At 35.9% G+C, this 14,525-nt stretch overlaps 1 protein-coding gene across 2 annotated transcripts in view; it reads left to right on the top strand.

The window, feature by feature from the left end:
• Glra3 (glycine receptor, alpha 3) overlaps window positions 1-14,525 on the top strand; it is a 120,934-nt gene that overhangs the window by 65,208 nt on the left and 41,201 nt on the right. The gene's annotated exons all lie outside the window — the stretch shown is intronic.

The following is a 14,525-nucleotide window of genomic DNA, read 5'->3' as shown; positions in this document are numbered from 1 at the left end:
CGCTCTACCACTGAGCCACCTTCCCAGCCCCTTTATTGTACATCACAGCACATTTAGAAAATGATATCAAAATACCTATAGACATAGTGGTGAATGACTATAATTTTAGCACTCAAGAGACTGAAGAAGAAAGTTTGTAAGTTTGTGATCACCCTAAGATACACAGAGTTCCATTTTACCTAGGACTATAAACACAACCCTGTATAAAAACTTTATAGAGCCTAGATCTTCGTCAAAAATGTATGCCAAACTAAAACTATAATTAATACTAAAACATAAACACTAAGCATAGTATTTTTTGAAAGCTGGACTTTAGAGCTCATTCAACTTTGGCAACACATTAAATATAAAATATAGGTACAGCCTATATAGGAAACAGCCAAATTAGATACTTATAATAATGATATGTTTATGATTTGTATCATATTTGAAATAGGGTATTGCTTTAGAGCCAAGACTGGCCTTGAATGCATAATACCCCTACCTCTGACTGCCAAGTGCTGGCATGAAAGGCATCCACAACAATGCCTGTCTTGAATTTGTTCTAAAATAATTAGCTAAAATTTCACAGCTATTTTCTTGATTTAACTCAGTTGTGAAAAACAAGAGGTCAAGAACAGAGTTATGTTAGTTTTCCTAGAATATACTCTTCTTACAGCAATAAGAGACTATTCAAATGTTTACACCTCCAGTAGTGACTTTTTTAATTTTTAAATACCTTTTTTATTGTAAAAATACTGTACAGAGGGGTTACAGTTACATGAGCAAGATAATGAGTACATTTCCTATAATGCATTTTTCCTCCTCCTTTGTTTTTCCCCTACCCTCCCTTCCCTCCCACCTCCACAACTACACTTGCCCCCTTCACCCCTCTCCCCGCTCCTCCTTTTTCAACATGGTGTCTTGTACATCTCATTGTTACAATGAATCAACCTGTATCCCTACTTAAGCATTTTCTTTTTTCCCTTCTCCTCCCCAAGCTAGAGAAGTGTATATATAAGATGCAGGGAATGGACATCAAATACAGTGAAAACAGTTATACCGTGGGGGAGAACATACACAGAAACAAAAAAAAATCACTTGGTACATTATAAATACCTTAGGAACAATAGCAAGCAAGAAAAAACCACTTGTGTCCCTATCTTGGGGTTCATTTTGCTTAACATCATCTTATCTGGTCATATACATAGCTATAGTTTAAAAATAAATGTATCAAGCTGGAGTTAATATAGAGGCTGTAGGCTTAAATTGAGCTCCTTCTATTTTATCTCTCTTTTATATTTCCTTTTGATGCCATCCTGTCAGGAATGGAGAAATCTGATTGGGAGTTGTCTTCCCAATATCAAGGCTGCTTTGAGGATTTGTTGTTGGGGGATTTAATTTTTTGAGTTCCAAGTATATTTTAGATATGAGACCCTTGTCTGTTGTATGGCTAGTGAAGATCTTCTCCCAATCTGTGGGCTTTCTATTGATCTTGCTAGCTATGTCCTTTGCCATGCAGAAGCTCTGCAACTTCATGCAATCCCATTTATCCAACCTTTCTTTGATTTGTTGTGTTTCCGGGTCTCTATTAAGAAAATTTTGGCCTGAGCCAAGGAGACCTAGGGTTTCTCCTATTCCATCCTGTAATGTTTTCAGAGTGTCTGCTTTGACTTCGAGGTCTTTGATCCATTTGGAGTTGATTCTGGTGCAGGGTGATATATAAGGATCTAGCTTTAGTTTTCTACAAGTAGTTAACCAATTTTTTCAAGTTTCCAAGTTTATTTTTCAAGATAAAGAAGGAAAAATGAAATTTAATCTTAGTAGCGCAATAATTTTGAGCTTTTCCCACAGTTGTTTTATAATTGTTATTACTCTATTTTGATTATATAGCATGTGAATTATTGCCCAAATATGTGAATGCAATTCTTCTGATTATACTTCCTGCTTCCTAAGGCTGACAGAGAGACATCAGTGATGTCTCAATGAACTGACAGTTCCATCAGACTTCTGAAAAACAACTGAATGTTAATACATTCTTAGGTAATTATTTGTTACTGATGACATAAAGACTATTTCAGATTACATCACTAATCAAGGCATATATTCCCTTAGGAATGAATTGTAAATCTAAGCCACAGTTCTGAACTATTTTGGAAAATTATGAAAATACAGAATAAGCAAAAGGTAGTAAAAGGAAAGATAGAACATATATACATTTTATATATATTACTTTAATATATCAAAAATACCTGAATATAGTACACATAACCAACTTAAGGAGACAAAATGGAAGACAGCGAAGGCAAGCTAGCTAAGGAACAATGCAGAAGTTAATTATGGAATTCTTTTTTTTTATTGTCATATAATCCAAGACTTGGAGATGAAGGAGATGACAATGTGGAGACATCAACAGGCATATGCTAAAAAAGTTCTAGCAAAAATCATATCTAGCAAACATCATCTTATCTGGTCATATGTACATAGCTATATTTAAAAAAATAAATATATCAAGCTGGGGTTAATATAGAGGCATTAGGCTTAAATTGAGCTCCTTCTATTTTATCTCTCTGTATATTTCCTTTTGATGCCATCCTGTCAGGAATGGAGAAATCTGATTGGGAGTTTGTCTTCACAATATCAAGGCTGCTTTTATTTTTATTTATTTTGTTTTTATTTATTTTATTTAACAACTCTTCACCTTAAGTCAAAAAACAACAGGGGAAAAAATAGTGGTACCACCTCGATCCCTCTCCCAGGCCAGCAAAGCTCAACTGGGTAGCTTAGACTTCTAAACTCTTTAGCCTAGAATGATATTTCCCAACACTTGTGCCAAGCTGGTATCAGTAAAGCATAGGGAGCTGCATTTCGATTTGCATTCTCCCCAGCTGATAATGAGCCAGACTTACTGACCCTACATAGACAAGGGACCCTCACACACCCAATCCCCAGTGGTGAGTCAGGATTTTTAAACAATGGACATAACAAAACCACTTCCAATATGGTGCCAACAGAGAAATGGAAGTCAGTAGAGAGGCTAGGAAATCCTGACTTCCAAAATTTACTTGGAAGTAACAAAAATGCAGTTCCCCTTTGCTCTAATGGAGCAGTGTCAGAGAAAACCAGTTGAACCAGAAATCTTAACAAGATCCCGAGTCAAAAAATATATAAAAAAATATGTAGGCTTCAATCAAAAATCATTACCCAAAAGACTGGAAAGACCTCAAACTGAGTGGGAAAAAAAAGAAAGAACTGTAACAATGAACAAGAACAGTATGGCCATGAAAAAAAATGCTTCTATGAACACTTGCAAATATATTTGAGGCAAATGAGAAACCTCACCAAACAGAGGCTGTGAAGTAAAACCAAAAGAAAATTTTACAACTTTAAAAATTACAATATCTAAAATAAAAACTCCATGGGTACACTCAACAGAAAAATTGAAAACAGAAAGAACAATCACTGAATAATAAAACAGAATATTAAATATTACTCAATATGAGCATCTAAGAAATAATGGGTTAGGCAAAAGGGATAGAATCACTGGGGCTTGTGGGAGAATAAGTCTAGAATTAATGTTGAGTCTCAGCTACAGTGGGAAAGATATATGGAGCTAAAAAAATGGAGAAAATAATGGGTAAAGTTTTTAAAATAAATTTTGTAAATGGCACAAATCTATAGAGCCAAGTCTGTAAACAAGATAATGTCAAAGAGATTTCTATGGTGAAATATAACACAGAACTAAATGCAAAACTTGAAAGCATTGTGAGAATAATAACATTATATTTACAAAGGTATAATACTTGAAATGATAGGGTTTTATTTATTTTTTATCAGAAAGCATTCTGGGCAGAGAGAAATGACACATTTTTTTTTCATGTACTGAAAGAAAAAAGAAACTTCCTTGCTAGAGTCTAGTAACCAGTGAAAATATCTTTCCAGAATGAAGAGAAAACTGAGAATTTCCTGGATGAAGAAAAACTTATAAAAAAATCACAAGTAGATATACCATGAAAATATGTATGGGGAAGTTGATAAATGGAATGAAAATGGTAAAAGTAGGAATATACAAATATTAAGACAAAAAACAGATTAGGCCTACAACTAGCAAAGGCAAAAAGAGACCGAATAGGAAACAAAATAATACTTTCCTTTCCTTGAAAGTTAAAGAAAACATTATAATTTTACAGAAGGAAAACTAAAATACCAAGTGAGACAATATTTTTATAAACACATTGACAGAAAATAACAATATTGGTAATATTTAGTGCTGCCTAGTATGTTTTTGATTTTTTTAATTCTACCATACTAACTGGGGAAATGCTTGTGAATATATATATATATATATATTATATGTTTAATTTTATTGTAAAGGTGACATATACAGGGGTTATAGTTACATAAGTAAGGTAATGGGTACATTTCTTTTTGAACAATGTTACCCCCTCCCTCATTTTCTTCTGCTTCCTCCCCCCGCACTTTTCCCCCCAAGCTGTAAATTTCATTTCCAACATAGTGTCTAGTGAGTACAGCTAATAGCTCTGCGAATGATCATAGAAAATAATGCTTATCAAAATGAACTCCATGAAATGGTAAGTGCTTTTTTTTTAAGTGTACTGTTTGCAGCTCTTTCTTTTTCACCCCCTTTGCTTTATTCCCTGCTGTCACTGTTTGTGCTTTCTGTACCCTTTGTCTTGTATGTAAGTTTATCTGATTTGGGGAAGGAAAGGGTAAGCATAGACATGCTGGGAGGGACAAAGGATGAACCAAAGCTGGGTGTCAGTGGCTCACGCCTGTAATCCTAGCTACTCAGGAGGCTGAGATCTGAGGATCACAGTTCAAAGCCAGCCCAGGCAGGAAGCTCTGTGAGACTCTCTCCAGTTAACCACCAGGAAACCGGAACTGGTGCTGTGATAGAGTGATAGAGTGATAGAGTGATAGCCTTGAGCTGAAGAGCGGAGGTACAGCTCCCAGGCCCACAGCTCCCAGGCCCAGAGTTCAAGCCCTACGGCAGACAAAAAAAAAAGTGAACCAATGCAACAGTAAATGTATATATTTAAAATTTCACTTATCCTTCAATTTGGTAATGCTATTTCTAGGAACCAAAATTACATATGCATTCATATGTACAGAAGACATACTGAAAAAAAGATGTCTGCTACAGAAATGAGTCCCATCAAGAACAACAACATAACCTATCATTAAGAAGCACATGGTTGAACACAGTAATAGTCCCATGTCAAGAAATAAATTACATTAGATAACCTGAATTCATTCACAAGGAACAGATTCTAAGATAATGTAACTTCAAGAGAAATTGTTTTATGCTTATTTGCTTTAGTATCTTTACCCAGGCACTAGCAGCTCATGTCTATGATCCTAGCTACTCAGGAAGGTGAGATATCAGGATCTCTCTGGAAACTAGCCCAGAAAAGACAAATCTGAGAGATTCTTACAAATCCTTTAAGATGGTAGCACAATTCATCATTCACATCTTTGTGGCGATGATGGTATAAGCAAACCCACAAAACTAACACTTATATCAAAGTACAGTGTGCAGTTGTGTACACTGTACATGGAGTGGGAATACCATTAAATTTGTGTGAGTTCACTCTCTGACATTCTCAGGACACAGAATTCACCCACTGAGACATTTGCTAGAACTTACCACCTCCTTAAGCCACAAATGACTGCCTCTTCAGATCAGTGTAATAATTTTACATGGATGGAAACAATTGGCTGAGATAACAAACTATACACATGAGCACTGGGACTGAGGCAGCAGTAAAGGGGAACTATACATTTTTATTATTTGTACATTAATATGGTGATGTATATAGTAGTTATAAATTAAATATGTATATATAAAGGGTAGAGTTTATTCATATATGACCTTGATTTTTAATTCCCTTATGCTATAGATGCAAAGCGCAAAGATCTAGGATGGAATATATAGAAAGCAAGTTTAATTCCTTCTCTGCTGATTTATGAATTATTTTTATGGGGCTGGACAGTGCACTTAAGTGGTAGAGTGCTTCCTCATATGTGTTCAGTGCCCAGCATATATGTGTGTGTGTGTGTGTGTGTGTGTGTGTGTGTGTGTGTATAAAACTGGTATATATACATATCTTTTTACTGATATTTATATAGATAGATATATAAAAATACACACTCATATATATGTAAAAGGTGTTTTCTTTTTATCATTGTATTAAAGTCCTGATTTACTTCAGTTAGAATAAATAGTTTCCATGGACAGAATTAAAATTGAGTATATGCGTGTTCTAATTATACTCAATAATATTATAAGTTTTACTCGACCTGAGAACTGTGAACATTTAGAGACACTAATAAGCTTTTGCTGGGCTGGAAAAGTGACTCAGTGAGAGTGCTTGCCTTGCATGCATGAGGCCCTGGGTTCAATTCCTCAGCACCACATAAGCAGAAAAAGCCAGAAGTGGTGCTGTGGCTCAAGTGGTAGAGCACAAGCCATGAGCGGAAGAGCTGAGGGACAGTGCCCAGGCCCAGAGTTCAGGCCCCACAACCAACAAAAAAAAAAGAGAAAAAGAATATAAGCTTTTTCTTTTTTCCATACTGGTGAATATAACAGAATTTATAAGCTGGAGCATATTTGTGTCAGAAGTCTCTTATTAACAATACAATGTCTTCAAATGTTAAAGCCATTAACTCTATGAATCCTGTAGCTTTCCTAAATAGAATGGACCATTTTATTAAGCAGATTGTAAAATCTCATGATTAGAACTGTACTGAAGCACTTAATTACTCCAATTTAAGTTTATTATGCTAGAAAATAATAAAAGTTACTTAAAGTTAACGAATTTTAATATCATTAGTGAGACCTTAAAACTGAGTTCCTTAGAAATACCCAAGTATTTTGCCTTGACTTACAGGAGTAAAATTGAATTTGTGTCTATTATAAATGGTGCCATCCATTTGAATAGCCTTTATGTCTTTTAATACTTGGAGGAAAGCAAGGGGATAATTCAGAAATAGATCTTTTGTCTTTCAGTATGAATTTAAATGAAACAGATGCTCTCTCAGCTCCTAGTCTTAGCTGAATCCTGACTCACATGATCAAAGAAAAAAATCATTTATTTGTGAGTTGTTTTTGGAAATCTCACAGGACTTTGAAATCTTCAATTGCTTCAAATGTTCAGTTTCTTTGTTAACAAAAACTGTGCTAGATAGGAGAAAAAAAAAAATCTTGTTCAGTTTGCAAATGGAGCCTCTGTGGTGGTTCAGGCAAGCCAGGCTTTCCTGCTTGCTTATTTAATAAAAGCAGCAGCAGGTCCTGAGAAGTGCAACCTCTTAAACTCAAACATTTGCATTTCCTCTTTAAACACATTAAAACAACCAAGAAGACTGAATAAGGAATAAAGATGGCACTACATAGCAAGATGAGAGGAATGAAAGTGAAGTCAAGAACTGACAAGTGATGACAACTTCATCTTTGAAGTTTCAAAATAATGTACTTGAGAAAAGTGACTCAATGGACAGATAGAGAGGAGAGCTAAGCCAGGTGGAGGAATGCCTAGAGGAAAACAGTATCTTAAAACTTTTAGAAATTGGAGAAAGCAGAAGGAGAGAGACAGAACTAATCTGAGCTTTATAGAAACCACTCTGAATTGTGTCTTTCCCTATTTCCTGACTCAAGTTCTTCAATTAAGATAAAGATGACCTTTTTGTCTTTCCACCTGGGTAGAAGGCAAACATCAGAGAAGTTCTTCTGAAAGTTCAACAGCTAAAACTGCCTAACATGAAAAGGTGTAGGTGCATATACATGAAGTGGTAACATCCCTGATCAACCCCCAAATGCTGAAGGCCAGACTCAACTTCCACTGAGCAGCAGGCAGGAAATGGATCTATGCGGAAACAAAGTTGCCAAGTGAAAAGCAGGGCTCACCATATTACCATCACATCCTATAGCTAAGGCCATTGCTCAAGAAACACCTGTTACCAAAACAGTCTTTAAAACAGATATTTGTGGGTATCCTGTATTATATTTTTCAAAGTGGATACCAGGGGAAAAACATTCAGAGGGGAAAAAATTACAGAGAAAATATATGCAGAAAGAGAACATTATACCCATGAGAACATTTCAAAGCAGTGGAGTATTTTTAAAAATTTCTAGTCTGGTGTGGTGACTGCTGCTTGTTTTCCTAGCTATTTGGAAGACTGAAATCAGAAGGATAGAGGTTCAAGCCAGCCAAGGAAAATATTTAAAAGATTCCATCTCAATCAATAAGAAGTGGAAGAAGTTGTATCTGTCTGTCATCCCAGTTCTGTGGGAAGAATAAACAGGAGTATCGTGGTCCACGCCAGCCTGGCATAAAGAGACACCTTATCACAAAACTGCTTAAAACAAAAAGGGTTGGGGGTGTGGTAAGATGATAGCAAATACAAAGACTTCAGTCCAAGCCTCAGTGTTGGGGAAAAACAGTTTCTAGCTAAAAGAGCCAATTGAATGCATGAAGAGATACTTCCAAGTAAGCAAAAATGAAGATCTTCAGGAAACTGAGAGAAAACACTGGAAGGAAGTCAGTAGAATGTGTTCAAGATAAACGAAGCAATCTCCTATAAAGTAGAACCAAGGTATCAAAAAAAAGTTAAGAGGACAAAAAGGATGTAAAAATCGGGACATTAATGCAAATTTCCAATGTGTGACTGAAATGGAACAGAGAAGCTTGAAGAAGAAAGACTTCCATGAAACACAGAATTGGCAAGTTCCTGCCTGATTTAACCATGGAGAAAGATTTTGCAACTCTGTTGGAGAAGAGAATTTGAATTAGTAGTAAGAATGTAAACTTAGTAACTATTGAAATGAGATACTTACCAAAACTAAGAAAAACAAAATGTTTTACAAGAATTGTGATTACAGTAAACAAACAAGCTTACTCACAAAAATAATTGCCTCTTCATAACATATAAACCCTCAGTATTTAACCACAAATGCTTACAAAGCATTCTAATGCCCCATTTTTAAAACTAGACATTTGAGTGTTAAGCATACTAGGAGTATTAACAAATTCTTATACTTCTCCTGAAGGATATTAATAGAAATTTTCAAATATTTACCCCAAAAATGTATCATATTGCAACTATACATCATGAATATAAATGGCATCGAAATAGCTGAAGAAAAGTTAGAAATTAGAATTTGGGAGTGCATAGAGAAAAGTGATAACTATTTTATGATTCATGGACCTATTTGAAGTTGTAAATGATGTACATGGATTACATTTATAAGTGTTGAATACATTAGGCTTCAAGTGACATTTTTGGAAGCACATACATGGCTTCTAAATGATGATGTTTGGATCTGTATTTTGTTCTAGTGATAAAGCTGGCCTATTTTTATTGCTTGAATGCTGCCTCCTGACTCAGAGACAAAGGAATGTATTACTCAGGATCAGTAAGCAGCATGCGCATCAGCATACTGCCTTTCTGTCTCTCTGGTCCTAAAGTTCTCTCTGAGATGATGCAGTGTGCTTAGCTGGACCTCACAACATCACGGACAGTTGGTCTGTGTCGCTCAGACAAGCCACCACATTTAGAGTGAGCAGTAACCAAGCCTTCTCTCTCCCCAAGAGAGCGATGGTATTTCGTGAGTAAACAAGCATGAGAAATAGCTTAGGTAAACTAATGATCCTGGTCTTGCAATCTTAGTATGCTCAGCAAGAAGTGTTGGCAATCCAGAGAGAGAGGAAGACTGATGGTCTCTTTCAATCCAGATGCAAACTCTGCTGTTACCAGCTGTAATCCCATGAAAGCCTTGTTATTCTTACATGGATGATAATGATAATACTAATTATCTGGAGCCTAAAATGAATACAAAACATTGCTAGAAATACAATAAGCACAAATATTGTGGATATGTGTGTGTGTGCATGTGTGCATGCATGTGTATTAGTCCTAAGACTTGAACTCAGGGCATAAGTGCTATCCCTAAGCTTTTGGGTTCAAGGCTAGCCCTACCACATGATCTACAGCTCTACTTCCACCTTTTCGGTGCTTAATTGGAGCTAAGCGTTTCAAACTCTCATTCCCTGGTCTTTGAGCTGCTAGGATTATAGGTGTGAGCCACCAGCTCCCAACTAACTGTTGTTATCTTTATATTTTTAAAAATCAAAATGAAAGTATCAATAAATCTGGTGTTTTCTAGAATCCATAAATCAGCACTGAGTTTTCCCCCCCATATCCTTAAGTAAGCCTTAATTTTATAAACACTTATAAACAGTGGCTGGCAGTACTCTGAATCATAAGATTATGAGAGCATACCTTGGGCAGTGAAATATTACATACTACTTACTTGACTAAGACACAAATGCTTGCAATTTTTCTACTCATATCACAGAAGAATTCTTGCTTCAAAAAGTAAATTACAAGCCAGTTACCAATGACTTACACCTGTAATCCTAGTTACTCAGGAGGCTGATACTTGAGGATTACAGTTCAAAATCAGCCCAGGCAGGAAAGTCCGTGAGACTTTTATCTCTAGTTATCACCAAAGGACCACAAGGATTTTTTTATCTCAAGTGGTAGAACACTAGTCGTGAGCAAAATAGCTCAGGGGCAGTAGTACCCAGGCCATGCATTCAAACCTAAGGGCTGTCACACACACACACACACGCACACACGCACACACACACACACACACACACACACACACTAACAAAGGGCTGGGAATATGGTTCAACAGAGAAGCTTTTCTAGCCATCATAGACCCTGAATCCTAACTTCAGGACTAGTCCCCCCCAAATCAAATGTTACCAGGAAAATTATATCAAAGATGTTAAACACAGCAACTCTTGTTCAGTATTCTAATTTCCTAAATACAATTCCCTTGAAATTTATTCAAAAAATTAGCATTTGTTCATATAATGTATATTCATTTTTCAACATTGACAGATGTTAGCTTTCCAACAGAAGAGCAAACATACTTCAGGGAATGTTGTCTGCTATTAAGAAAATGAGTATAGGATACTGTAGACTGTATGTCACAAGATCGATCTGGCAAGAGTGAATGTTGTATTCACATCATCATTCTACAGGTGCCATCATCAATGCTGAGATGGCTTTTGTGATAAGCAAAGATGTGTGCTTGTCTCTAAGAGTAAATGGTGACATAATGTTGGAATTACTTCATATAAACATATCTTAATCTCCCTTCAGTTACTTCAACTATTAATCTATTCTCTGATGTATGGAAACTATTTATAAAACTTAGAAAGTCACTCATGGTAGATAATCTAGATATCTAAAGTCCCTGGGGAAATGCTCTATACTTTTTATAGTTTTTAATATTCCTCTTCACTTCTCTTGAAAGCATGATGCAGGTTTTACTATAAATTTAATAGTAGTATACATTACTAGTAATGCCTTATGTCATTTCTTGTGTTATTCAAACTGAGAGAAATTTTAAAAAATGCTATATTCATTTCTGAACCTATTTTCACAAAATGTTTTTGAGAGGCAATACACTCAAAGATTGAGAGCATGGAATCTTGAACTAGACCCCAGGGTTCTAAATCCTGTGCTATCAATTTCTTCTGTGTAGTGTCTAGTGAATTAATTAACCTCTACCCTTTTCTCATCTGTAATATAGTGAAATACATCTATGTGTCTTATAAATTGGTATTGCAGAATCAATAAGTTATCTTCTATAAAGTATTTGGATTACTACCTATCTTGGTATAAGCGCTATAAATCTGATCCTTACTAGGAATATTTCAAAGCCCTGATTACTTTGCTGACTAAGAGGCCATTTTTCTTATGGTACCAAATTTAGAAGTATTTGGAAAACTATTTTCCATAAAAAGTCTGTCACAGAATTGAACACTTTAAAACTTTAATTAGTAGTTGAGATAGATTTCTGTAGTTTAGGGAGAGCTGTTTGAAAACATAGGCAAATTATGAAATTTTGTTGAGATCAACTGTTTTACAAAGATGATAAGTCAGCTTTCTTAACATAACTACCTCAGTAAGCCAAGATGTCTTAGAGGAAAACAAGAAATATCATTTCCTGTTTATGTGTCTTGTCTCTCTGAAAGAGAACTCGGTGTCCTTACATGAGAAGATATTCATTTCTAAAACAGTAGAATTGCCCCCCTTGATTTGGTTTTCTTTTGATGTGGTCAAGACAGAGTTTTAATTTATACGTAATGTTTTCATCAAGAAATTCAGGATCACATCCACCAAGTTGACAAATATTTTTCATCAACAGGCTGTTAAAGTAACATTGGTACCTTAAACAAAAGAAAGCAACGTCAAACAAATGTATTTTTCTCAGGATACAATTTATGATAGTTCTACAAACTGGTTTTCTCTGCCAAATAATTCCTTTCAAGTGGTAATTTTTCTTTTTAGAATTACGTAATATCTCTCATTTTATGCCAGAAAAATAGACAGGATATGAATTTGACATCACACACAGGGCAGAGTATGGAATGGCTTATGCAGTGCTATTTACTTCCCCAGAAGATCAGGGGGTTTGGCAAGTTGACATTTGAAACCAGCTGGCTGAGAGCCTTGGATACTTGAGAAATTAATGTGTTTAGATTTCCAAATGAACATGTGCATATTCTTCTAATAAACCTGTTCACAGGCAGAGAACATTGTGTCCACCTAGATTTTAGAATTGCCCTTCTAAAGAGAGAATTTCATAAATCCACACAATTTCTTACAGGATTATTTGGCCTAGCTGAACCAGAGATCTTTGAATAATGGACCCCATGAGGTATTTTAGTACTTATGGACTGAAATGAATTACCAAATGGTTCTCCTGGGACTTACTCTAAAAAATTCTGTCTCTCTGTATCTGCACCTTATGTCTGTAGCCTATCTAAAAAAAAAGTCTTTTTTAGAAAAAAAAGAATGCACTTAAGTAGTGTTGCTGGTTATTGTTGTTGTTGTTAAAGCTTAAAATCTTCTCTCATTCATCGTTGTATTCCCACCTCAAACTGGAGAAGGGTAAGTACAGGAGGGAAAGAATAAGAGCATGAAATAATAGTTACTAATCACTAATATATATTCAGTATTGTCAGAGCACCTTATATGTACAAATGCATGTACTGTTACATCAACCCTACAGTAGGTCCTGTTAATTCCACTTGGAGCTGAGGAGGTTGTAGGCTGTTGACGCTGAGGTGCTGTGACTGTGCTCATAAAGTTTAGGTAGTCAAATCCTTGAGAATATTTTCAGTAAAAGAGGCCAGCTAAGCCCGTGTCAAGGCTTCATGCTTGTAATTCTAGCTCCTCAGAAGACTGAGATCTGAGGATCACAGTGCAAAGCCAACCCAGGCAGGAAAGTCCAAGAGACTAATCTCCTTTTAACTACCAAAAAGCCAGAAATGGGGCTGCTGTGGCTCAGAGTACTAACTTTGAGCACTTTTAAAAGCTCAGGCACAAAATACATACATACATACATGCATGCATACATACACGCATACATGCATGCATGCATGCATACAAACATACATATACACATACATACACACACATGCATGTATGAGTGCATACATATCTAAAAAGGTCTGCTAGAGAGTTTCTCTCATTCTTGGTAAATCTACAAGCTGTCTTAGTAACATATTTTTCTAGCAAAAAGTATTCAAAAGTGATGGATAATGAGGAATACCAATATAGCAGTGCTTTCTGGAGCTGTGGGGGATGCTGGCACACACCGTCTAGGTTATCCTTGGTGTAGCTCAAAAGCAGAACTTTGTTTGGTGGGCATGGGTCACACATCCTGGTTCTGATGAGAATGGAGAAATGCCACAGCGGGGAATATGATTCTATGAACTGAAGTTTCAAATTCTCCTGGTTTGCTCCACTAACTACTGCTGCTTCTTTATTGACTATTTCCTTTGGATAGTTACAAAGAAGACTAAAATGTGTGGCACTGCTGAGTACCACTGACCTAGGCCCGTAATCCTAGCTACTCGAGACTCTGAGATTTGAGGATCCCCACTTTGAGACCAGCCATGGCAAAAAAGTCCATGAGATCCTTATTTCCAATTAACCAGCAAAAAGCCAGAAGTAGAAGTGTAGAAGTAGCGGTTGAGCAGCAGCCTTCATCAAACAACCAAAGGGACAGTGTCAGGACCTGAATTCAAGCCTCAATACCAGCACAAAAAATAAAAATTAAATAAATAAATAGTAGACCATTTCAGTACTCTGTTTTCCCATGGCTAAAATACTAACTCTCCTTAGTACTTCTCTATTAAATTTTCTGTTAGTGTGATTTGGAAGAAAATTTACCTTTGGAGATTTCATATTTATTTCATAGCATTTACTCTCCTTCTAATTTATCTTTTGGAAGTCTAGGTCTAGAAATATAGGTCCCTTCTAGACCTCCACAGTCCTCTCAGAAGAAACAAATAAATGTCATGGGAATTTAATATATAAGTGTCCTGCAAGCCTGCCTGCAGACTTTTGTATAGGGGTATAACTTTTTAACAGTAAACAATATACCTTAGCTAGAGAAAAATGGCATCTGAATAGATGCTGTTCACTTCCAAAGTAACTTT

This window comes from Dipodomys ordii, unplaced genomic scaffold (assembly GCF_000151885.1).
Source record: "Dipodomys ordii isolate 6190 unplaced genomic scaffold, Dord_2.0 Scaffold4, whole genome shotgun sequence".
Taxonomy (NCBI): domain Eukaryota; kingdom Metazoa; phylum Chordata; class Mammalia; order Rodentia; family Heteromyidae; genus Dipodomys; species Dipodomys ordii.
This window is presented reverse-complemented; position numbering and strand designations above follow the sequence as displayed.